A 23,745-nucleotide genomic window follows, 5' to 3' on the forward strand; every position below is an offset into this window, starting at 1 on the left:
GGCATCCTAAGCCCTTCAGGGGTACTCAATAGTTGTCTGTTTGAGGAATGAGGAGTCTTAACGCAGGTTGTATTGGTCTTCCTGAGTTTCACGAACTTAACCTGGAATAGAGGCAGACGCACAATCTTAACAGATATGGATTTTTTTTTAATTTTTTTTAAAACCTTAGTGTATGATACAATTTCACTTTCCACTACAATGGTCAACTAGGACTCCGTGGTTGAACAGGGATATTTAAAGTCTTGGAGAGCTCCCTGACTCATCGTTATAAATCTGTGAAAATGGTCAGAGGACGGCGTCCGTACAAGTACAAAGGGGAGTCACTTGTGGGGACACAGATTGCTGGAAGATGCTTGTCAAGTGAAAACCTTGGCCTTTGTGTGTCTCAGGTGAATGAACTGGTGCCAGTCTGCTGACCACAGGGAGAGGAGTGTGAGGGAAGATAAGGGTACAGGCTCCCGGGTCAGCAGGCTGCGAGAGCCAGAACCAGCCAGCCTTCCCTTGAAGATAAGCAGAGCAGACAAAATCAGTGTCTTTCAGGCCTCGGGGAGTCTGTAAGGCACAACGGCCTCACGTTCCTCCAGATACTCCCAAATTCTACTCCCCCGCCAACCCCCCGCAAACTGAATTTGAGGTTTTATTTTTCTCCTTCAAAATTGTTCCCAGTACATAGTCATTCTAATGCTGCTTGAGTGAGAAAAAACAAAATTGTTTCCATATTCCTTCCTTTTTTTTTTTTTTTTTTAAGATTTTATTTATTTGACAGCGATCACAAGTAGGCAGAGAGGCAGGCAGAGAGAGAGGGAAGCAGTCTCCCCGCCAAGCAGAGAGCCCGATGTGGGACTTGATCCCAGGACCCTGAGATCATGACCTGAGCCAAAGGCAGTGGCTTAACCCACTGAGCCACCCAGATGCCCCCATATTCCTTATGTTTACCTCCACACGCTACTTGGTCTCCCAACACGGTGGTTCTGTTCTTTGTACAAGAAACAAATCGTGTTCTGTCCCCAAGTCTTCATTCCCCACTGGTCTGTGTTTATCGGTCCAATGAGCCTTCATTACCATTTAGCTGATGCTGGCAGGTTTGACAAGCCCTTTGGTGAACTAGATGATGTAACAAATAATTATTCCTTTTCCCCCAGTTCCAAGCTGAAGGAACCACTAAGACCCACAAAATGGACAAGACCCACTGATAGATTAGATGTTCATTTCCGCTGAAGGCATTAGCAGGTCTGGCCTTGTATCACTTCGTGATTAATGTTTGTTGTAACGTGTTCTTTGGAAAGAAAATAAAATGAGGAAGAATTTTCTCACATTTGATCAGAATGAACATAATTAAAAAGTCAAATGTTACTGGGTTTGGGAAGAAATCAATCACTGTAATTGGAAAGAAGATTCCTTGCCTCCGTCGGTAATTGGACTCTTGGTAATTTAGATTCGGAATTCATGACAGTTTGTGATAAATTGGCTCCTGTTGGGCTAAAGAAGGTAAGAAGTTCTAATTACCCCTGGATTATTCCAGAGTGGATGGAAAAGCTTAAATACAGAAGGAGGTGCTGGGGAAGAGATAGAAAAGCCAACAGCGAGCAAAGATTTATTGAATTTCTTTTTAAGAAGGATAAAGAATAAAATGGTTCATTTGATGTATGGTATTTTTGGTATCTGGCATCCTGGGGATGTAAGTTGGATTTTCTCGGAAAGTAGGGAACTGGGCATAATGGAAAAAGTTTATGTACACAGAAGTTCTACATTTGGTTATACCAAGTAGCCTTGCTTACTTGTTAGGGCGTGAGAAGATTGACAACCTTGGGCCTCACTGCGGGGAAAAGTATGGAATTTGTATTTTGAGTGTTTAAGCATGTAAGTCATCAGTACTAAGTTTAAGGAAGTCTGATACGTTTTATTCAAATGAAACATAGTTTAAGCTAGTAGAAATGTAGACAGACTAATTAGTGAGCCTGCTGACCTGGTCACCATGGGTATCCTAGCCTTGGTTCTGTACAGATTGCTTGAGAACACCCGAGGAATAGGGTGGATTCTAGGTTGATGCCCTGGTGATGAATGTATTTTGAATCTGTGTGGTTTATTTTATTTATCTATCTAGTTGTCAATGTACAGATGTAGATAGATCTGATTTCAAACTTACAGGGAAGTTGCAAGATTAGTACAAAGAGCTCTTGTATTTGCTTGACTTACATTCATCAATTATTAACATTTAGCTTCACGTGCTATGGTAGTCACTCTCTCTGTCTATACTTTTTTTTTTTCCAGAACCATTTAAGGATAAGCTGGAGACACTGTGCTCCTTTACCTCCAAATAGTGACAATTTCCAGAGAATAAGGGCATTTTCCTGTGTAACCACAGCAATGATCTAAATCAGAAATGTAATGTTGATACCGTTGACTCATCTGCAGTTCGTATTCAAATTTTGCCAATTATTATAGTAACATCCTTGATAGCTATTTATTTTAGTCCAAGAACCAGTCTACAAGCATGTATGGTACTTAGTTCTTATGTCTCCCTTTTTTTTTTTTTTAATTTTATTTATTTGAGAGAGGAGAGAGAGCACGGGCAGGGGGAGGCTCAGAGGAAGAAGCATACTCCCTGATGAGCAGGGAGCCCGATGTAGGACTTGATCCTGGGACTCTGGGATCATGACCTGAGCTGAAGGCAGATGTTTAATTGACTGAGCCACCCATGCACCTGGCTCTCATGTCTCCTTACGTTAAATAGGAAACAGTTCTTCAACCTTTTTGTCTTTCACGTCATTGACCATGGCAGAACGCAGGCTACTTGTAGTAGAAAATCATGGAGTGGGTTTGAGTTGGTCCTGTTTCCTGTTTTGGCAGGGGTACCACAGAAGCGATGTCCTTCTCTGTGTACCCTGACAGGAAGCACCTGATGTCCGTCTGTCTTACTGTTGTCTTAAGGTGGTGTCCATGAGGATTCTCCACTGTCAAGTTATTATTTGTCCCTTTGTAGTTAATAAGTATTTTATGGAGAGAGATTTCAAGGTTCTGACTATTCTGTTCTTCATCATGAGACGGTAAAGTGATTTATGGCTAATTTTCTACCAATATTTCTACAACCTGCTCCTCTCTCTTCCAGAGGGAAAAGAAACCCTAACATATAAGCAAAGGTGTGTAAAAAAAAAAAAAATACATTGGAACGTCAAAAGTCAACAGTTGGGGTTATAGATCCCAGGAGCCCTGAGAGTAACAAATGTGTTTTTGAGAACGTGAATATTATGGGCAAGTGTGCTTTTTGGTGAAACAGGAAAGAAGGAAAAGAATCTTCTGATCAGGATATAGGGACCAACTTGTAGAATTTTCCCTCCCTGTCCAGTCAGGTTTCTTTAATTCTCAATATTTTTAGAAGAACATCCCCTTGGCAACACAGACCCTTAACCTAATAGCCGGATTGTGAACCACACAGCCTGATTATACTTTGAAAGATGTCCTATAAAAACCTAAAGTTAAGGTTGCTTCTGATGTTTCTAGCCTAGCAGAATAGCCCCCAAGAGAAAAATAAAATCTTGGCTTCTACCTAGCCAGGTAAAGAGCTGAAAGCATCTTAAATGTCTGAGAAATAAAACCTGAAGTTGAAATGTAAGAAACATAAGAGGTTATAGGGCATTCTGGGGGGAAAAATAATGATCTTACCCAGCAGAGTAAAAGTTTTCCTCCTGGCTCATATTCCTTCCTGCTCCCTTCCCCCACTTTAAACCATATTTTCTTTAGGGTGAAAGTCCAGGGGTTGAAGCAGAAATCCTCAGAAGTTGTTAGGAAATGACAGGTGAGCAGGTTAATAACCTCAGGTAGCAAACATTCTGCTATAAAAGATACACTGGGGGAAACATTTCTGAATTTTTGATGCATTTAAATCTTGGGTAATCTTACAGTTTCCAAAGAAATACTCTTAAATTAATGCTCCACCTGGGTTTCACCCAGTCATTTCCCCCATTAAGCCATTTCTGATCTCCCAGTAGCACATTGTTCAGCGGATATTTTATTTATTAGAGACAGAGAGTGTGCATGCGAGTGCAAGGGAACGGGCCAAAGGAGAAGGATGAACAGACTATCCACTGACCGGGGAGTCCCACTCCTGAGATCATGACCCGAGCTGAAGGCAGACACTTAATGAACTGAGCCACTCAGGCATCCCCGTTTAGCAGCTTTTTTTAAATTCAGTGTCTTCCACAAGCAAGGTTCTTGTAGCCACAGGGGCAAGTAAAGTAACCAAAGCAAAATCCTATCACTTAGGATTTTGTTGGTCACAGTAGATAGAAAACTTGATCTAAACTGACTAAAGTAAAACCACACCAACAAAAGCAGAGGAAGGAATCCATTGGCTGTAGAACTGAACAATTCAAAGGTAGTTCCAGCCCAGGTCTGGTTTGCTCCAGAGGCCCAAGACATGTGGCCTTTGGGTTCACCTTTCTGGGATATTTTGCCCTTCATCCCTGGCTTCACAAAAACCGTGGAGGCAGCGGTCGACCAGACACTGGCTCTGAGTACTTCGGTTGACCAGGGGATGACAAGAGGTCTGTACTTGTGCCTCTCCAATGAGTGTCCAGGCTCGCTCTGCTTGGGCTGCCCTAGTCAGGTTCTTTCTCCTGAACCAAATATTAGGACTTGGAAGAGGGGATATGCTCAGTGGCTACATTACATCAGAGCTCGTCCTTGGGGCTGGGTGGGCAGCCAACCCCACCTATACCCTATGGAAGCCTACATGCTTTGCCAAATAAATTCTTTCTGTTGCCCTCATAGAGCTCACAGCCTACTAAGGGGAGGCAGACAGTAAACAAATTGGAGCCAAGATAGGAAGTAAAGGAACAGACCTGTGAGACTGCCAGGGGGGTGCAGTCTGGACTGGGAAGTGGGAAGTGATGTTTTAGTTGATATCTGAATGGTAGAACAGGAGTTAATCGGGAAAAGAGATTAGGGAGAGATAAGAGCAATTTGGGCATTTGGGGGGACATTTATCATTTTATTTTCTGTTTGAAGAATTGGTCTGTGATGCCACAGTTTGTACGAATGGCCACAGGAGGGCAACTGCAGGAAAGGGCCACCTGGCCACCTGTGGCCACAACCACAGGGGGTGAGATGAGCACCCAGCATTAGCCATTGTGGTGCCTGGGGCCCTCTCCTTCCTGCAAGGATCTGAGGGCCAACAGGGCTGGAGTTTGGATGGGGACAATTAACCAAGTAGGTTGGACATACATAAATAGGTAAACAGCTGGTAGGGCAACAGAGGTGTGTACCCACTGGATTTCAGCGCTGAGTGTATCTTGTTCTTCTCAGCCTCTTCCCACAGCCCGAGGACCACCAAACCTTCTGTAGGTGATATCTAGTAAATGTTGACCGAGCATATCGACGACTATATTGATAGCCATGGGAAAATAATCTATGTTCATATTGATTGATATTGGTAAGATTTCACAAATGCTTTCTTATATTCTCTGAAGTGTCTTAGGCATTGATTCTCTACTAGAAGCTTCTGGAAGTTGGGATTAACATCTGCCAGAGCTTTGCCGAGTGAGGGGACCTCAGGCTGGAGATACACTTTGATTCTGTTGTGCAGTTTTGGAAGCCTGTACTGAATGATCAGTTCAGTTGTGTTTTGGTTGAACCATCTACTATTTATTATTATTTTTTTAATTTTATTTTTTATAAACATATATTTTTATCCCCAGGGGTACAGGTCTGCGAATCGCCAGGTTTACACACTTCACAGCACTCACCATAGCACATACCCTCCCCAATATCCATAACCCCACCCCTCCTTTCCCAACCCCCCTCCCCTCATCAACCCTCAGTTTGTTTTGTGACATTAAGAGTCACTTATGGTTTGTCTCCCTCCCAATCCCATCTTGTTACATTTATTCTTCTCCTACCCCCTTAACCCCCCATGTTGCATCTCCTCTCCCTCATATCAGGGAGATCATATGATAGTTGTCTTTCTCCGATTGATTTATTTCGCTAAGCATGATACCCTCTAGTTCCATCCACGTCGTCGCAAATGGCAAGATTTCATTTCTTTTGATGGCTGCATAGTATTCCATTGTGTATATATACCACATCTTCTTTATCCATTCGTCTGTTGATGGACATCTAGGTTCTTTCCATAGTTTGGCTATTGTAGACATGGCTGCTATAAACATTCGGGTGCACGTGCCCCTTCGGATCACTACGTTTGTATCTTTAGGGTAAATACCCAGCAGTGCAATTGCTGGGTCATAGGGTAGTTCTATTTTCAACATTTTGAGGAACCTCCATGCTGTTTTCGAGAGTGGTTGCACCAGCTTGCATTCCCACCAACAGTGTAGGAGGGTTCCCCTTTCTCCGCATCCTCGCCAGCATCTGTCATTTCCTGACTTGTTAATTTTAGCCATTCTGACTGGTGTGAGGTGATATCTCATTGTGGTTTTGATTTGTATTTCCCTGATGCCGAGTGATATGGAGCACTTTTTCATGTGTCTGTTGGCCATCTGGATGTCTTCTTTGCAGAAATGTCTGTTCATGTCCTCTGCCCATTTCTTGATTGGATTATTTGTTCTTTGGGTGTTGAGTTTGCTAAGTTCTTTATAGATTTTGGACACTAGCCCTTTATCTGATATGTCCTTTGCAAATATCTTCTCCCATTCTGTCAGTTGTCTTTTGGTTTTGTTAACTGTTTCCTTTGCTGTGCAAAAGCTTTTGATTTTGATAAAATCCCAATAGTTCATTTTTGCCCTTGCTTCCCTTGCCTTTGGTGATGTTCCTAGGAAGATGTTGCTGCAGCTGAGGTCGAAGAGGTTGCTGCCTGTGTTCTCCTCAAGGATTTTGATGGATTCCTTTCTCACATTGAGATCCTTCATCCATTTTGAGTCTATTTTCGTGTGTGGTGTAAGGAAATGATCCAATTTCATTTTTCTGCATGTGGCTGTCCAATTTTCCCAACACCATTTATTGAAGAGGCTGTCTTTTTTCCATTGGACATTCTTTCCTGCTTTGTCGAAGATGAGTTGACCATAGAGTTGAGGGTCTATTTCTGGGCTCTCTATTCTGTTCCATTGATCTATGTGTCTGTTTTTGTGCCAGTACCAGGCTGTCTTGATGATGACAGCATTGTAATAGAGCTTGAAGTCCAGAATTGTGATGCCACCAACTTTGGCTTTCTTTTTCAATATTCCTTTGGCTATTCGAGGTCTTTTCTGGTTCCATATGAATTTTAGGATTATTTGTTCCATTTCTTTGAAAAAAATGGATGGTACTTTGATAGGAATTGCATTAAATGTGTAGATTGCTTTAGGTAGCATAGACATTTTCACAATATTTATTCTTCCAATCCAGGAGCATGGAACATTTTTCCATTTCTTTGTGTCTTCCTCAATTTCTTTCATGAGTACTTTATAGTTTTCTGTGTATAGATTCTTAGTCTCTTTGGTTAGGTTTATTCCTAGGTCTCTTATAGTTTTGGGTGCAATTGTAAATGGGATGGACTCCTTAATTTCTCTTTCTTCTGTCTTGTTGTTGGTGTAGAGAAATGCAACTGATTTCTGTGCATTGATTTTATATCCTGACACTTTACTGAATTCCTGTACAAGTTCTAGCAGTTTTGGAGTGGAGTCTTTTGGGTTTTCCACATATAGTATCATATCATCTGTGAAGAGTGAGAGTTTGACTTCTTCTTTGCCGATTTGGATGCCTTTAATTTCCTTTTGTTGTCTGATTGCTGAGGCTAGGACTTCTAGTACTATGTTGAATAGCAGTGGTGATAACGGACATCCCTGCCGTGTTCCTGACCTTAGCGGAAAAGCTTTCAGTTTTTCTCCATTGAGAATGATATTTGCGGTGGGTTTTTCATAGATGGCTTTGATAGTATTGAGGTATGTGCCTTCTATTCCTACACTTTGAAGAGTTTTGATCAGGAAGGGATGCTGTACTTTGTCAAATGCTTTTTCAGCATCTATGGAGAGTATCATATGATTCTTGTTCTTTCTTTTATTAATGTGTTGTATCACATTGATTGATTTGCAGATGTTGAACCAACCTTGCAGCCCTGGAATAAATCCCACTTGGTCGTGGTGAATAATCCTTTTAATGTACTGTTGAATCCTATTGGCTAGTATTTTGGCGAGAATTTTTGCATCTGTGTTCATCAAGGATATTGGTCTGTAGTTCTCTTTTTTGATGGGATCCTTGTCTGGTTTTGGGATCAAGGTGATGCTGGCCTCATAAAATGAGTTTGGAAGTTTTCCTTCTATTTCTATTTTTTGGAACAGTTTCAGGAGAATAGGAATTAGTTCTTCTTTAAATGTTTGGTAGAATTCCCCTGGGAAGCCGTCTGGCCCTGGGCTTTTGTTTGTTTGGAGATTTTTGATGACTGTTTCAATCTCCTTACTGGTTATGGGTCTGTTCAGGCTTTCTATTTCTTCCTGGTTCAGTTGTGGTAGTTTATATGTCTCTAGGAATGCATCCATTTCTTCCAGATTGTCAAATTTGTTGGCGTAGAGTTGCTCATAGTATGTTCTTATAATTGTCTGTATTTCTTTGGTGTTCGTTGTGATCTCTCCTCTTTCATTCATGATTTTATTTATTTGGGTCCTTTCTCTTTTCTTTTTGATAAGTCTGGCCAGGGATTTATCAATCTTATTAATTCTTTCAAAGAACCAGCTCCTAGTTTCGTTGATTTGTTCTATTGTTTTTTTGGTTTCTATTTCATTGATTTCTGCTCTGATCTTTATGATTTCTCTTCTCCTGCTGGGTTTAGGGTTTCTTTCTTGTTCTTTCTCCAGCTCCTTTAGGTGTAGGGTTAGGTTGTGTACCTGAGACCTTTCTTGTTTCTTGAGAAAGGCTTGTACCGCTATATATTTTCCTCTCAGGACTGCCTTTGTTGTGTCCCACAGATTCTGAACCGTTGTGTTTTCATTATCATTTGTTTCCATAAATTTTTTCAATCCTTCTTTAATTTCCTGGTTGACCCATTCATTCTTTAGAAGGATGCTGTTTAATCTCCATGTATTTGGGTTCTTTCCAAATTTCCTCTTGTGGTTGAGTTCTAACTTCAGAGCATTGTGGTCTGAAAATATGCAGGGAATGATCCCAATCTTTTGATACCGGTTGAGACTTGATTTAGGACCAAGAATGTGATCTATTCTGGAGAATGTTCCATGTGCACTAGAGAAGAATGTGTATTCTGTTGCTTTGGGATGAAATGTTCTGAATATATCTGTGATGTCCATCTGGTTCAGTGTGTCATTTAAGGCCTTGATTTCCTTGTTGATCTTTTGCTTGGATGATCTGTCCATTTCAGTGAGGGGAGTGTTAAAGTCCCCTACTACTATTGTATTCTTGTCTATATGTTTCTTTGATTTTGTTATTAATTGGTTTATATAGTTGGCTGCTCCCACGTTAGGGGCATAGATATTTAAAATTGTTAGATCTTCTTGTTGGACTATTTCCTTTGAGTATGATATAGTGTCCTTCCTCATCTCTTATTATAGTCTTTGGCTTAAAATCTAATTGATCTGATATAAGGATTGCCACTCCTGCTTTCTTCTGATGTCCATTAGCATGGTAAATTCTTTTCCACCCCCTCACTTTAAACCTGGAGGTGTCTTCGGGTTTAAGATGAGTTTCTTGTAGGCAACATATAGATGGGTTTTGTTTTTTTATCCATTCTGATACCCTGTGTCTTTTGATTGGGGCATTTAGCCCATTAACATTCAGGGTAAGTATTGAGAGATATGAATTTAGTGCCATTGTATTGCCTGTAAGGTGACTGTTATTGTATATTGTCTCTGTTTCTTTCTGATCTACTACTTTGAGGGTCTCTCTTTGCTTAGAGGACCCCTTTCAATATTTCCTGTAGAGCTGGTTTGGTATTTGCAAATTCTTTCAGTTTTTGTTTGTCCTGGAAGCTTTTAATCCTTCTATTTTCAATGATAGCCTAGCTGGATATAGTATTCTTGGCTGCATGTTTTTCTCGTTTAGTACTCTGAATATATCATGCCAGCTCTTTCTGGCCTGCCAGGTCTCTGTGGATAAGTCTGCTGCCAATCTAATATTTTTACCATTGTACGTTACAGACTTCTTTTCCCGGGCTGCTTTCAGGATTTTTCTTTGTCACTAAGACTTGTCAATTTTACTATTAGGTGACGGGGTGTGGACCTATTCTTATTGATTTTGAGGGGGGTTCTCTGAACCTCCTGAATTTTGATGCTTGTTCCCTTTGCCATATTGGGGAAATTCTCTCCACTATACCTTCTGCTCCCCTCTCTGTTTCCTCTTCTTCTGGAATCCCAATTATTCTAATGTTGTTTCGTCTTATGGTGTCACTTATCTCTCGAATTCTCCCCTCGTGGTCCAGTAGCTGTTTGTCCCTCTTTTGCTCAGCTTCTTTATTCTCTGTCATTTGGTCTTCTATATCGCTAATTCTTTCTTCTGCCTCATTTATCCTAGCAGTGAGAGCCTCCATTTTTTATTGCACCTCATTAATAGCTTTTTTGATTTCAACTTGGTTAGATTTTAGTTCTTTTATTTCTCCAGAAAGGGCTTTTATATCTCCCGAGAGGGTTGCTTTAATATCTTCCATGCCTTTTTCAAGCCCGGCTAGAACCTTGAGAATCATCATTCTGAACTCTATATCTGACATATTACCAATGTCTGTATTGATTAGGTCCCTAGCCTTTGGTACTGCCTCTTGTTCTTTTTTTTGTTGTGAATTTTTCCGCCTTGTCATTTTGTCCAGATAAGAGTATATGAAGGAGCAAGTAAAATACTAAAAGGGTGGCAACATCCCCAGGAAAATATGCTTTAGCCAAATCAGAAGAGATCCCAAATTGTGAGGGGGGAGAAAGGGGATAAAAAGGGGTTCAGAAAGAAAAAAAAAAAAAGAAACTATTAAAAAAAAGAAAGCCGATAAAGAAAAAATATAAAAAGAGGAAAAAAAAATATATATATTAGATAAACTATTTAAAAAACGTTAAAAAAGAAAACGGTAAAAGTTAAAAAAAATTAGCAGAAGAAGAGAAAAAGAAAAGAAATTGAAAAAGAAAAAAAAATTAAATTAACTGCAAGGCTAAAAAATCATGGAGAGAAAGCCATGAGTTCCGTGCTTTGCTTTCTTCTCCTCTGGAATTCCGCCGCTCTCCTTGGTATTGAAACTGCACTCCTGGGTAGGTGAACTTGGTCCTGGCTGGGTTTCCCGTTGATCTTCTGGGGGAGGGGCCTGTTGTAGTGATTCTCAAGCGTCTTTGCCCCAGGCGGAGTTGCACCGCCCTTACCCGGGGCCGCGCTGAGTCATCTGCTCGGGTTCGCTTTCGGGAGCTTTTGTTCCCTGAGCGCTTTCCGTAGAGTCCGGAGGACGGGAATGAAGATGGCGGCCTCCCGGTCTCCGGCCCGGAGGATCCGAGAGCCCGGGGCCCCACTCCTCAGTGCGCCCCCAGAGAACAGCGCCCAATGACCCCCATCACCCTGGCCTCCAGCCGCGCTCCGAGCCGACCGAGCCTGCGACCGGTTCAAGGCAACCCCGAGCTGAGAGTCACTTCTCGGCTCTGTCTCTGTAGCCGGCTTCCCCGTTCTAATACCGGTAAGCTCTGCGACACTGAGACACCCCCAATCCTTCTGCGACCCTGCGGGACCTGAGGCCGCGCTGACCCCGCCTGGGCTTCACCCCAGTTAAGCCTCTGGAGCGATGTCCCTCAGCGGAACAGACTTTTAAAAGTCCTGATTTTGCTCAGTTGCTCCGCCGCTCGCCGGGAGCCGGCCCCTCCCCCAGCGGTCTATCTTCCCGTCGCTTTGGATTCACTTCTCCGCCAGTCCTACCTTGCAGAAAGTGGTTGATTTTCTGTTTCTGGAATTGCTGTTCTTCTTCTCTTCAATCTCCCGTTGGATTTATAGGTGTTTGCAATCTTTAGATAAGCTATCTAGCTGATCTCCCGCTACCTGAAGTAGTCTCAGCCTGCTACTTCTCCGCCATCTTGACTCCTCTACTACTTATTATTAAATTAACTGCTATATTAAAAGATCATGAGATGAAGCCTTAATATCTTGATTCTTGTCTTTTCTTAAAGGGGTAGAACATTTGGGCCTGCATTCCTGTGTGGTGACATGTGTCTGGAACCAGTAGGTGCTGCTCTTTAGATGGCGAGAAAGGCTCTAACTTGCCTTTTTCCACCTCGCCCACTTTTTATTTTTATTTTTTTAAGATTTTATTCATGAGGGAGAGAGCCAGCACGAGTGGAGGGAGGGGCAGAGAGAGAAGTGGACTCCCCACTGCTCAGGGAACCTGATGACGTGGGGCTCAATTCCAGGATCTTGAGATCATGACCTGACCTGAAGGCAGACACTTTACTGACTGAGCCTCCAGGTGCCCCCGACCTTGCCCACTTTTTTGGTCATAATTTTTACCTACCTGACCCTTGGGTACTGGGTCTGCAAAGAGCAAAATCTGAACTTTCTATTAGAAAACCATCCCAAGGCAAAAAGTGTAAGATGTTTTATCCTTGGTACCATCTTTCCAGCCTCTTGTACCATTTTCAGCTCTGCAGAAGCACAGACAAGCTTTATAACTGGGCGATGGACTCTTAGAACAGAGCCAGGCAAGTCATTCATCCATCCACCCAAGGCACTCACACTAATCTATTCATTTAATGAAATGGGGAACAGAGTTGACAAGATCATTATCCCGAAAGGATTGGAGCCTGGTAGGTAAAGGAAAATATGAACATGCAATTGTCATACTCTGGGACAAGTAAACCGGGCCAGGCTGCCAGATAAAACAAGCTGTCCAGTTAAACTTGCATGGTTTGTTTATTAAATCTGGTAACCCCACCACCTGCGAAAGGGTCAGGCGCAAGGAAACACACACACACGGGGACAGGGCAAGCCTTCCTAGGAGAATTCCCATCGAGACCCACGAGACAGGGATAAGGAGGGAGACGATCGGGGTGGTGGGTGGGGGGAGTGTTCCATGAAGAACGTGCTATTCTGCACACATAAAGACCAGAAGTCAAGCTGCCCCCAGGGAACTCAAGGGCAAACATGAAGTTCAGGATGTGGGTGGAGGAGTTTTGTCACCACAAGAAGACGAAGAGGCAGCCAAGTCCTACCTCGGAATCTGGACTTGATCCTAAGCACAGTGGGTAGCCGCTGTAGGACATGAAGCAGCAGAAGATGTGCACTTGAGAAGAGTCCTGGCGGGTGTGGTGGCTGATCCGAGAGGGGGAGTCGAGAGACAGGAGACAGTGAGTGATGGCGGTGGTGACAGTGAGTGATGGTGGTGGCTGTGGGGAGGAGAGGGGGATGGATGAGCTCCTTACAGGGTCAATGACCAGATGTGGGAGGTGAGGGGAAGGGAAAGGTCAAGTGTGGTACAAGTGATGAGTGAAAGATGCTTCCACTCAACGGGGTCAGGGACACAGGGAGACACGGGTACTGTGCTGTCATTTGCCCATTTGCTACCTGCCTTTCCATGGCTCTGCTGAGAGCCCCTGCAACTCCTGTTGCTCTGATTTCCTTGCCAACTCTTGTCCGGGTTGGCTCAGTCAGTGGAAAGCACTGGCAAGAGTTTGGAGAGTGGGAGGAAGGTCGAAGCCAGGTTTGTCTCCTGCCTCCCTCTCTTTTCTCTTCAGGCACCTGCGGCTGGGCCTCTGAGTTCCTGTCCCAACCAGGCAGGCTTTCCCAGCTCGCACCTGGCAGCCTGGCTCTGGCCATGGCAACGTCATCCCTTTCTCAGTCCCTCCAGCCATGGGGCAGCTATGGCTTCTGCGGCTGTGACTCTCTGGGCGGTCTCGCCATCCTGTCCCACCTTTTAGATTTCTGTCGCCATATGAAATTTGCTGTATGGAACTGCCTGTCTTGGGGTATTTTCCTGAGTGGGCCTTGAGTAATATGGACGTGTTGAGTTTGTGGTGCCTGTATGAGACATTGGAATGAGGTTGTCCAACAGGCAGTCACGTGCATAGGTGGAAAGCCGCAGTGAGTGGGGTTGGGTGGAGACCGGGGAGTGGGTGAGATCCTCTGAGAGACAGCAGAGAGGAAGGAGAGCAGAGACGGTCCCAAAGACGAAGTCTCAGAAAGAGACCGGCAAGAGAGAACGACTTTGGGAGGATTGGCCAGCACAGAAACTGAAGACAGAAGATACTGTCACGTTAGAAACTGTGTGAGTTGGTGACTTTCCTTAGAAGTCAAATAGATGAGGGGGAGTCTGAGTGGCTACGATGGTTAAGTGTGGGATTCTTCAGGGTTGTGATTTCCAACCCCACGTTGGGCTTGGGCATGGAGTCTTCTTTAAATGAATGAGTGAGTGAATGAATGAATGAATGAGGTTTGGGAAGCACTTCTTTGAACTCATCAGCAGATAAAGCCCTGGGGCATCAAGTGGAGTGCTTTCATGAGTGTCATGGGGCAGAAACGAGCTCTGGTGAGTATTTGCTTGAAAAACGCAAAAGGACAGCAGCGCCGAGATGGCCCAGTTGGTTGAGTGTCTGCTGTCAGCGCAGGTCCTGATCCCAGAGTCATGGGATCAAGCCCCATTGTGTGCTTCCTGCTCAGTTGGGAGTCGGGTTCTCCCTCTCCCTTTGCCCCTTCCCCTAGCTTGTGCTCTCTCACCTACAAATAAACAAATAAATAAATACAACATTTAAAAGAAAAATACAAAAGGAGAGACACTTTGCAAGGACAAGGCTCCGAGCCCTGAAGCTTCCTGAAAGGACCGAGGGCCAGACTCACATCCCCCCATTTCCCTCTCTCTCTGGCTGGGAGCTCATGGAGAGCAGTGGGAGGTACAATCACCGACATGGTTTAAAGGATCCTGCTTTCCCCCTTTGGTATTCAGAACGGTTTTAACAGAATTTATATGAAATATAATATGTAAATTAACAGTGTTGTCAGGATCCCCCTCCCATTTTTCGCCCCCCCCCCCATCAGAAGGGGAGTTCACTAAATGCTACTTCTTCCTCCCCACCTGGTCCTTGTCGACAACCTGTTTCCTCTCCTGACTCCTGGTGGCCTCACTCCTCCCCCGCAGCTCTTGGGTCCCCAGGCTGGTTCACTGTGGGAGGGAACTGCCATCCACACTGGTGGGCAGAGGTGAGGAGGCCACCGCGTGAGCCAAGCCTGAGGCTGAGCGCCGAGGGCTGGGGATCCAGGGGATAGGGGGAGATCGCAGGTCCGAGGGCTCCGGTTCGGAGACATGCGCCCTCCGATCCACAGATCACTGCACGCCCCGAACTTGCCTTTCCTTGTTTTCCCTTTTGACCCCATCCAGCTTCCTGCCATCCTTGTCCCTGAGGGGAGGGAGGTCGGTACCAGCCTAGGGCTCGTCCCCGGATGCTTCCATTTTCCAAGCCCTAGTTAGACTTGTGTATCTATCTACCCCCTTGTGTTGCCCTGGCGTTCGCCGTAACGTGGAGAGCGGTTTCCGCTGTGGGCTCTCTTTTCTGGTATCTTTCCTCGTTCTTACTGATAACGTTGGCAGAGGTCATGGAGAGGTCCTGACCCCCAGTTGACCCGCAAGGTGGATCTGGGCAAGTGGGGGCTCCCCACTCCCTCTTGCCTGCTGTTCCCACAGCAGGAGCTGCTTTCAAGGACACAACCCTGGCAGAGCAGTGAGTGGGTCCTCGGGATCGTCTGAAACCATTTAGGGCTTCTGTACGAACTCCGAAGGTTCTGGTGCTCCGTCTTCGCGTCCACCCAAGACAAGCCTGGTAAGTTCCCTGGCTTAACATTGCCGCCTGCCCCTCTGCAGGACCTGCCTTTCTCTGCCCTCTTCCCCGGCCCTCTGGCGGCCGCCAGTTTGCAAACCCATAGATAATCTTAATGCTTGTTTTTCTTCTAAGACTGTACAATCCGATAATGCTTCGGTGATCTGAACAATAGAAGAACCAAACATACACTTTCCATTATGCCCTTGAGGCCTAGTTGGTGTCCACCCGTGTGTTTCCTTACCCTCCTTGTTCTTTGGACCATTTTCTCATTCGAGTCTGTTTTCCCTCAGACGATTTGTCCGCTCATTTATAAACATCTTCAGTGAATTTGGGTATGCTAATATATTTTCCTCTCAGTTTCGGTGTGCCTTCTTTACTCTCTGTTGTCACTGACTGGAGGGATGTTTTCAAGATGGCCGTGCAGGGATTCACCACTGCAGCAAAATGCTTTGGAAAAGTAGTATCTTACGTATGGGGAGCACTTTATACAGCCTACTGTATGCTGTTTCTTCTTCCTCAAAACCCAGTTTATCACAGTGGGGTCAGCTCAGGGCCGGCTGTCTGCGGGGCGGGGGCCGCAGGTTGGTCATCCCCCTGCATCCCCCACCTCCAGCCGCCAGAGAGCGAGGGCTTCTCCTCATGGTGGTGACAGGGCTCCTGGAGGGAAGGGTAGACACTGTGTCTTGAGGCCTGGCTCCGAAGTGAGACACCGTCATCCTTGCTCCATTCCATTGGCTGAGGCCTGTTAAACGGTGAACCCAGATTCCAGGATGGGGAAACTGAGCAAAATGCCTCTCCATGGGAGAGGCTGTGAAAGTCACCTCGCCAAGGGTGAGGATACAAGGAGATTATGTGGACAACTTTCTTGCCATTTTGGAAGACAACAAAGAGGTCTTTGGGAACCTTCATTTTTCAAACGTCTCAGATTCCTGCAATTCTCCATCTCTGGTTTGATGGTCCCTAGAAATTCCCAGTCACTTTTGGTGAGGAGCCATTTTGGGACCGATGCTGTCATTCCAAATGAGGAGTTCTAGGATTGACAGTCTATGGCTCCTCATACATATTTATAAGGTTTCCTCTATGCATGTGCAATTATATTTCTGTGTATATTTTGAGAAATAAATTGTACAGGCCTCTTTTCTTTCACACCCCCTAGAGATGTTATAGAGGTAGTAAAAGTGTCCAAATTTGTGAGAAATTGGAATAATCAAGAGTTACCTGTATGGAATGCTATTAATGATAGCAATTCACGCTAGAGTACCTTTCATCTGAGACACTCAGGGTCTGTTAACAGATTAAAAGTAGTAAAAGACACTGATCTAGAGAATTTTCATTATCTTGTGCTCTGAAAACTCAGATTTTCATTGGTTTGAATGGGCCTGAAAATACATTTTTATTACTAGGGGCATAGAAGCCTCTAGCAGTGTTCTTAATAAAGCAAGGTGACTTATAAGCAATCATCTGATGAAGGGTAAATGTACCATACTCCATTTTAAGAAAAATACAATATAAAAGTCTTACCATGGAAGAAAATCTTTATATGGTCTTTTAAGAAAACTTCAAGAAAAATAAAGACATGACACTATATTAAATTTAAAGCCGGTGACTTATAAGCAAAGAAAAGCAAAGACGGTCTGATTAAGGCTGTTGTATTGTTCTGCCATTTTTTATGTCTCCCCCATTTCTGTGGCCTTTTTAGATCATAAGCTTTTAGGGCACCGAGAACAACTCCATTTTGATGTAGTGCTGAGCAAATGCACCGAGAGGTTCTCAATAAATAGGCATTAAATTCTAAGTCCGGAAGGGGCCTGGAGACACCCTCTCTTTACTCCCTGGTAATACTGTTTTAACCAGCCCAGAAAAAGACTTTTTCTTCTCTAAATCTCAAAAGTCAGAGACTCCACAAAAAGAAGTCATGTCTCACCTTTGCTCTGTGCTCTGCTGAGGACCTCCTAGACCCACAGCTTGGGCTGCTGGGCTGAGGCACTGTGCAGAGGGGCTCTTCTGATGGGGGCTCTGGGCTCCAGTGTGCCCTCTTCACCATGGGTGCTTAACCACTCTGACCCTCAGGATCATTTTCAGTCCTGGGGAGGATGCGATGAGCTTGTGCTATATCCGGGTGACTGAGGCAGAGTAGGCGTGGAAGGTGTAGAATGAATCTTCGCTTCCTTTTCACTAGTTGCAGAGAAGAACTTGGCCCTGGGATGGGATACTTGGGCTCCAGCTTCATGCTTCTCAAACTTTAAGAAGTGTATGACTCTCCTGTAGATCTTATTAGAACAGGGGACCTGATCGTTCTCCTGTGGGTCTGCATCTGTTTCCAGCGAGCTCCCAGGTGGTGGTCGGGGGTCGCTCTTGAAATACCCAGGCTGTAGCTCTTGCCTTTGCAGCTGCCTCCTGGGAGGGCCAGATGTCTGCTGCTGAAGGAGAAAACTTCTGTAACGGGAATTCTATAACCCACCTCCCTCACAAGCCTGTACCACCAGGTCAAGGGGAGCAGAGGTAACCTGTAGGCTGTGGCTCTGGTTCCCCACACCTGGAATTGGAGGCAGGTAGTCTGGGTTTAAAAACTGGCTCTCTTGCCCTCTGGCTGTTTGCTCTTGGGTAAATTATTTAAACTTCTGTGTCTGTTTCTCCATCACCGTAATCTCTCAGGGGCCGTTATGGGGATTGAATGAGATAAATAGCCCAGGTACGTAGTAACCCTCCAGTCTGTGTTACCTTAGCTCTGATTTCTACCAGGAGACAAGTATTGTTAGGAGATAAGGTGTCAACAGAACTAAGTATTCTCTAGAACAAAATCTCCTACAGCATGTGAGCCTTCTTCTAGGGGAAGTAAATAAACCTACAGAGAGGTGCCCCTTGCCTCTAGCCACCAGGCCCAAAGGATTGCTTTCAGGGTCAGAATGTCACTCCCCAGGGCGCCTGGGTGGCTCAGTCGAGCTAAGCATCTGCCTTTGGCTCCAGTCACGGTCCCAGTGCTCTGGGATCGAGCCCCGCGTTGGGCTCCCTGCACAGAGGAGAGAGCCTGCTTTTCCCTCTCCCTCTGCTGCTCCCCCTGCTTGGTCTCTCTCTCTCTCTCTCAAATAAATAAAAAAGGGGCGCCTGGGTGGCTAAGATGGTTCAGCATCTGCCTTTGACTCAGGTCATGATCCCAGGGTCCTGGGATCGACCCCCCACACTGAGGTCCCTGCTCTGTGGAGAGCCTGCTTCTCCCTCTTCCTCTGTCTGCTACTCCCCTGGCTTGTGCTCTCTCTCTCTCTGTCAAACAAATAAATAAAATCTTTAAAATAAATAAATAAATAAATAAAACATTAAAAAAAAAGAACGTCAGCCCCCGTCATTCCTGTTCTTTCTTGCACTTCTTCCTTCCCCTGATCCCCAGTGGGTAGATTCACCTTTTATTGCAAGACGAGAAAAGGAACATGCATTAAAGCAAATGCATGTTTACTTGGAAACTTCACCACTTTTTTAAATGGAAAAAACTCCTGACCAAGAGAAAGGAGCCGATTTAGGATAGACTTTAATTGGCTATTAGTGTGCGTACTGGGCGGTGGAAATTGTCTGGCCTTTGGCTCCAGACCGTGCAGGGCACCCATGGCAGGCATTAATAGCCCATTAACGCACACCCTGTCACTGCTTTATTTCCTAATTAATACTTCCTGCTTTAGGGATAGGGGAACACAGCTCTAAAATTGTTTTATCTATCGCTTCAGCAATGAGGGAGAAAAAGGATTATTAGCGCCTCATGCCTGTCATGTTAACGGCTGGACTAGAAAATCAGGATTAGTATAGGTTTTATTTTCTTCATCTTTACCTCAGGGTGGAGAAAGGTCAGTCCCAAACCCAGCCCCGAGCTTAGGTCAGGAAGAAAGGATATTGACAGTATAGTCAGCCCTTGGTTTCCTTGTGGTATCTCAGAGTCTAGGAAGTGGAGAGGAATGATCAAGTGTATGGCAGATTAGTCTCATTCTCCTGAGAATGACTTGAGAGGGAGAGAAGGAGGATTGCCATGGGCATTTGGGCAGGTTGTGCACTATACAATATCATAGATGTAGAACATTTGCATATATTATTATGAAAGCTTTCTAATAGATGGAAATAAGTGTCTTGAGGAAGTATCTTTTTCTGTTTCTCTTCAAGGATAGAAAATCCTTCTCAGTGGGGGTGATTTTGTCCCTTAGGAGATCTTTGGCAATGTCTAGAGACATTTTTGGTGGTCACGAGTCGGTGGTGTGCTACTGGGATCTAGTTGGTAGGGACCAGGGGTGCTGATAAACACCTATAGTGTACATGACAACTGTCCCCCCTCCCCCACCCACCCCAGCTCAACAAATAAAGATCTAGCTCCAACCATCACTAGAGCCAGGACTGAGAAACTCTGGTCTGGAGGATGAAGGCAATCCTCCCTGCCTCTCAGTCTGGCATCTTGTCCCTGCTTGTTCTGGAGAAAGAGCTGCTGGAGAGGGAATGAGCCATTTCTGACTCCACATCTTGTGCCTGTCAGGGCCAGTGGGCCTGAAGGAAGCCAAGGGCTCAGGGCCGGATGTATCCCTGCAGGGCTGTGGATTGGGACAACAGCCATTGTGGGGAAAACCTCTTGGCCCTCAGTTGACCAGGCCCACGTATCTCCTTCCATCCCATGGGGCTTCTAGAGGAACCAATTTTCCTTGTCTCTCCAAAGCTTTCCAAGTGGGGATTCCTTGCCTCTCAAGAGAGGGGCATAGTATCCTCAGATTTGCCTTCTTTGCTGCCTCCTAGACCAGTCTTGGATGGTATTTGGATTTTCTGGAAGGTTTTGTAGATGATCAGTTGGGGGATACAGGCAGAAATTTGAGGAAAAACAGAACTCCCAGGCTGGTAACTGGGTTCAAATTCTGGTGTTTCCACATACCAGATGTATCGCCTTAGGCAATTCACCGAGCCTCTCTGTGCCTCAGTTTCCACATCTGTAAAATGGGGATGAGAATGATAGTGCCCCCTGCACAGCACATGTGTTCAGAACAGTGCTTGTCACATGCCAGATGTTCCAGACCTTCTCCCACGTTCATTTTTGGGGCACTGTATTGGTTTGCTAAGGTTACCATAACAAAACACCGCAGTCTGGGGTAGTATAAATAACACATTTATTTTCTCTCAGTTCTGGAGGCTGGAAGTCCAAGATGAAGGTGTCAGCGGGGTTGGTTTCTTCTGATGGCTGTAAGAAGGAACTTTTCAGACCTCCCACCTTGGCTATCAGACAAGCACCTTCTCCCCATGTCCTCACAGGGCCTTTCTTCTGTGGGCGTCTGTGGTTTCTCTGGGTCCTGATCTCCTCTTCTTAGAGAGACACTAGTCAGATTGGAGCAGGACCCACCCTAATGGCCTAATTTTAACTTAATTACCACCTTAAAGTCCCTAACTCTGAATACAGTTCCATTCTGAGGTACCGGGGTTTAGGGCTTAGTATGAATTTTGGGGAGATACGGTTCAGCCCTCCACACCTGACAAGGGCCTGGTAATAACACGAACATGGTCCTGAAATGTTTGACTGTGATACCGACTGAAAAAGCCAGGATGGACCTTGATAGCATGATGCTAAGTGAAATAACCCAGAGAAAGAAAAAGTCTATGTGTTTTCACTTAAATGCAGAATCTCAAAAAACAGAACTGCTCTATACAGAGAACAGACTGGTGGTTGTCAGAGGTGTGTGTGTATGGGGGGGGTCCACTTATAAAACAAGTCCCAGGGAATGTAACATACATCATGATAGCTGTGATTAATACTGTATTGTTTCTTTGAAATTTGTTAAGGGAATAAATTTTAAAAGTTCTCATCCCAAGAAAAGAAAATTGCAGCAATGTGAGGTAATGGATTTTTTAAGTTAATTAATTTATTTAAGCAATCTCTACACCCAGTGTGGGGCTTGAACTCCTCGCTCCAAGATCAAGAGCAGCAAACTCCTCTGACTGAGCCACCCAGGTGCCCTGAGGTGATGGGTATTAACTAGACTTAGTGTGGTGGTCACTTCACAAATATACATATATCAAGTTGTCATGCTGTATAACTTAAACTAACACTATGCATTAGTTATATCTTAACACTGGGAAAAAAGCCAACAGCTCAGGGATAAAGCCTCTTCCCTTCTCCCCCTTATGCTTCAGGTAAGACCTCAGATCCAGGTTTTATGGCTGCTTTAAAGATATTCCTGAGTTGGGGCACCTGGGGTGGCGCCTTGGATTCTCGGTTTCGGCTCAGGTCGTGATCTCAGGATCCTGAGACTGAGCCCCGCAGAGGGCTCCACACTCTGTTCAGTCTGCTGGTGATTCTCTCTCCCTCTCCCCCTCCTACTCATGCTCTCTGTCTCTCTCAAATAAATAAATACATCTTAAAAAAAAAGATATTCGTATGTCAATAAGGGCAGGTCCTTCCCTCCCACATCTTCTTTTGGTAGCCTTTCGGGGTTATGTTAGAGCCTTGCGATTAGAGTGATCACATATCTTAGATTTTTCTGGAGAGTGATGATTTCAAAAATTCTGTCTTCTTGTCCCTCTAAGAACACTTGTATATTCCACACAACAGTTTCCAAAATTTGGTTCAGGAATTATGGCCACGGTGCCTACCGTGCCAAGATGACAGCTTGGAGGTTGAGGAGGGAGGGGCTGGTGACGGGGGGGGGGGGCAAGGCGAGCCAGAAGGGGGAGAGAAAAAAAGAGCCAGAAAATCCATAACCCTAGAACCAGTCCCCAAATAATAATGCTTTTCTATGGCATCAAGTATTAGCCTCTAGTTTATTCCTTAAATACTGTACTAGTAGGAACGTTTACGACAAAATTTCCTGGCTAACGTGGAAATAGAAATACTTGCTTGTTTGAAGGCTATTTGAAGGAGTAATGCTAATATCAATAAATCCCTTCAAAAATGAACAAAAGGAACTTAGAAAATATTCCTTTTCCTCTCAATCACTCTTCATAGCTCACCGAGCAGTGGTTCTCTTTGTACTGACTGGGGAGGTATGTCTGAATCCTGGGTCTGTTGCAATGATCGTCTTCCTGCCTGTGCAGTATTCACGCACGATGCAGGCAAATGATGATGGCTCAGCTCTTGGGCCTCATCCAAGAGCTGCCGCAGGAGGGAATCCAATCGATATACATTAGGGCATCCTCAAGCGTCTTTGGCAAGGGCCTATAGATTATTTTGCTGAAGGCATTTGTTAATTTGACAGCAGACCCGGAGTGGCAAGAACAATGCACTTGTCAGTGAGGAAAAAGCCGCTGAAAAAGTCAGCACCTCCAAGCACGGCGATCTCGGTGTGAAGCCTGATGAGAACATGGCTTGTATTTTGGACAATAAACTCTATTTATGCTGGGCTCCCGGTCGTTAAGTGTCTCTGCTCTAAGAGAAAACAGGGGCTATTAAGACCTCCAGATAGAACCAGGGGGAAGAGCGATCCTTTCTTTTATAAGCAGAAGGGAAGGTTCTGCTCCATAAAGATCAATTAAACGTCTCTGTTAAAAGGTTGCTCGGGAGCCGGTGCCAATAGAAATTCCACTGTATTAAGCCACACGCCCTCGTTTCCTTCTCCTCTCCCACCTCTGTATCTTGCACTAGGGAGACTCTTAAGAGGACATTGGCTATTGAAAGTGGGATGAGGTGACAGTGGCTCTTACCCTTGTGGCTGAATGATCTGTGGATGTTGAGTGACTTTTCATGCCTTTAGGCAGGGGCATCCCCAGAGGACACCTTTAGAAATCAAATGCTCCTTTAGATTCAGCTGAGCATCAGTCATTCTGATGGAAGAGTACAAATAAATAAATAAATAAAAATAAAGGCTATAACAACAGGTGCCCTGAAAGATTATGTGGTGGTCAGAGCTACTAAATCCCCGGATGCAGGAAGAGATCGGGGGGGGGGGGTCCTTGGGGTCCCTTACAGGAAGAACATAATCTAAAGCCCACCCCCACCACCGGTCTCCTTTACACTTACAACCAGCTTCTACTTCTTTTTTTTTTTTTTTAAAGATTTTATTTATTTATTTGACAGAGAGAGATCACAAGTAGACAGAGAGGC

General features: G+C 44.8%; 1 long non-coding RNA gene across 1 annotated transcript; it reads left to right on the forward strand.

Annotated features, from left to right (window-relative positions):
- The first annotated feature begins 843 nt into the window (after positions 1-843).
- On the forward strand, positions 844-22,392 carry LOC125083525 (uncharacterized). The gene is made up of 3 exons (XR_007122293.1): positions 844-1,644; positions 9,763-9,768; positions 22,382-22,392. It is a non-coding gene; the product is annotated as an uncharacterized LOC125083525 (long non-coding RNA).
- Positions 22,393-23,745: the final 1,353 nt, after the last annotated feature.

The sequence above is a fragment of the Lutra lutra genome, chromosome 13 (assembly GCF_902655055.1).
Source record: "Lutra lutra chromosome 13, mLutLut1.2, whole genome shotgun sequence".
NCBI classification, from domain to species: domain Eukaryota; kingdom Metazoa; phylum Chordata; class Mammalia; order Carnivora; family Mustelidae; genus Lutra; species Lutra lutra.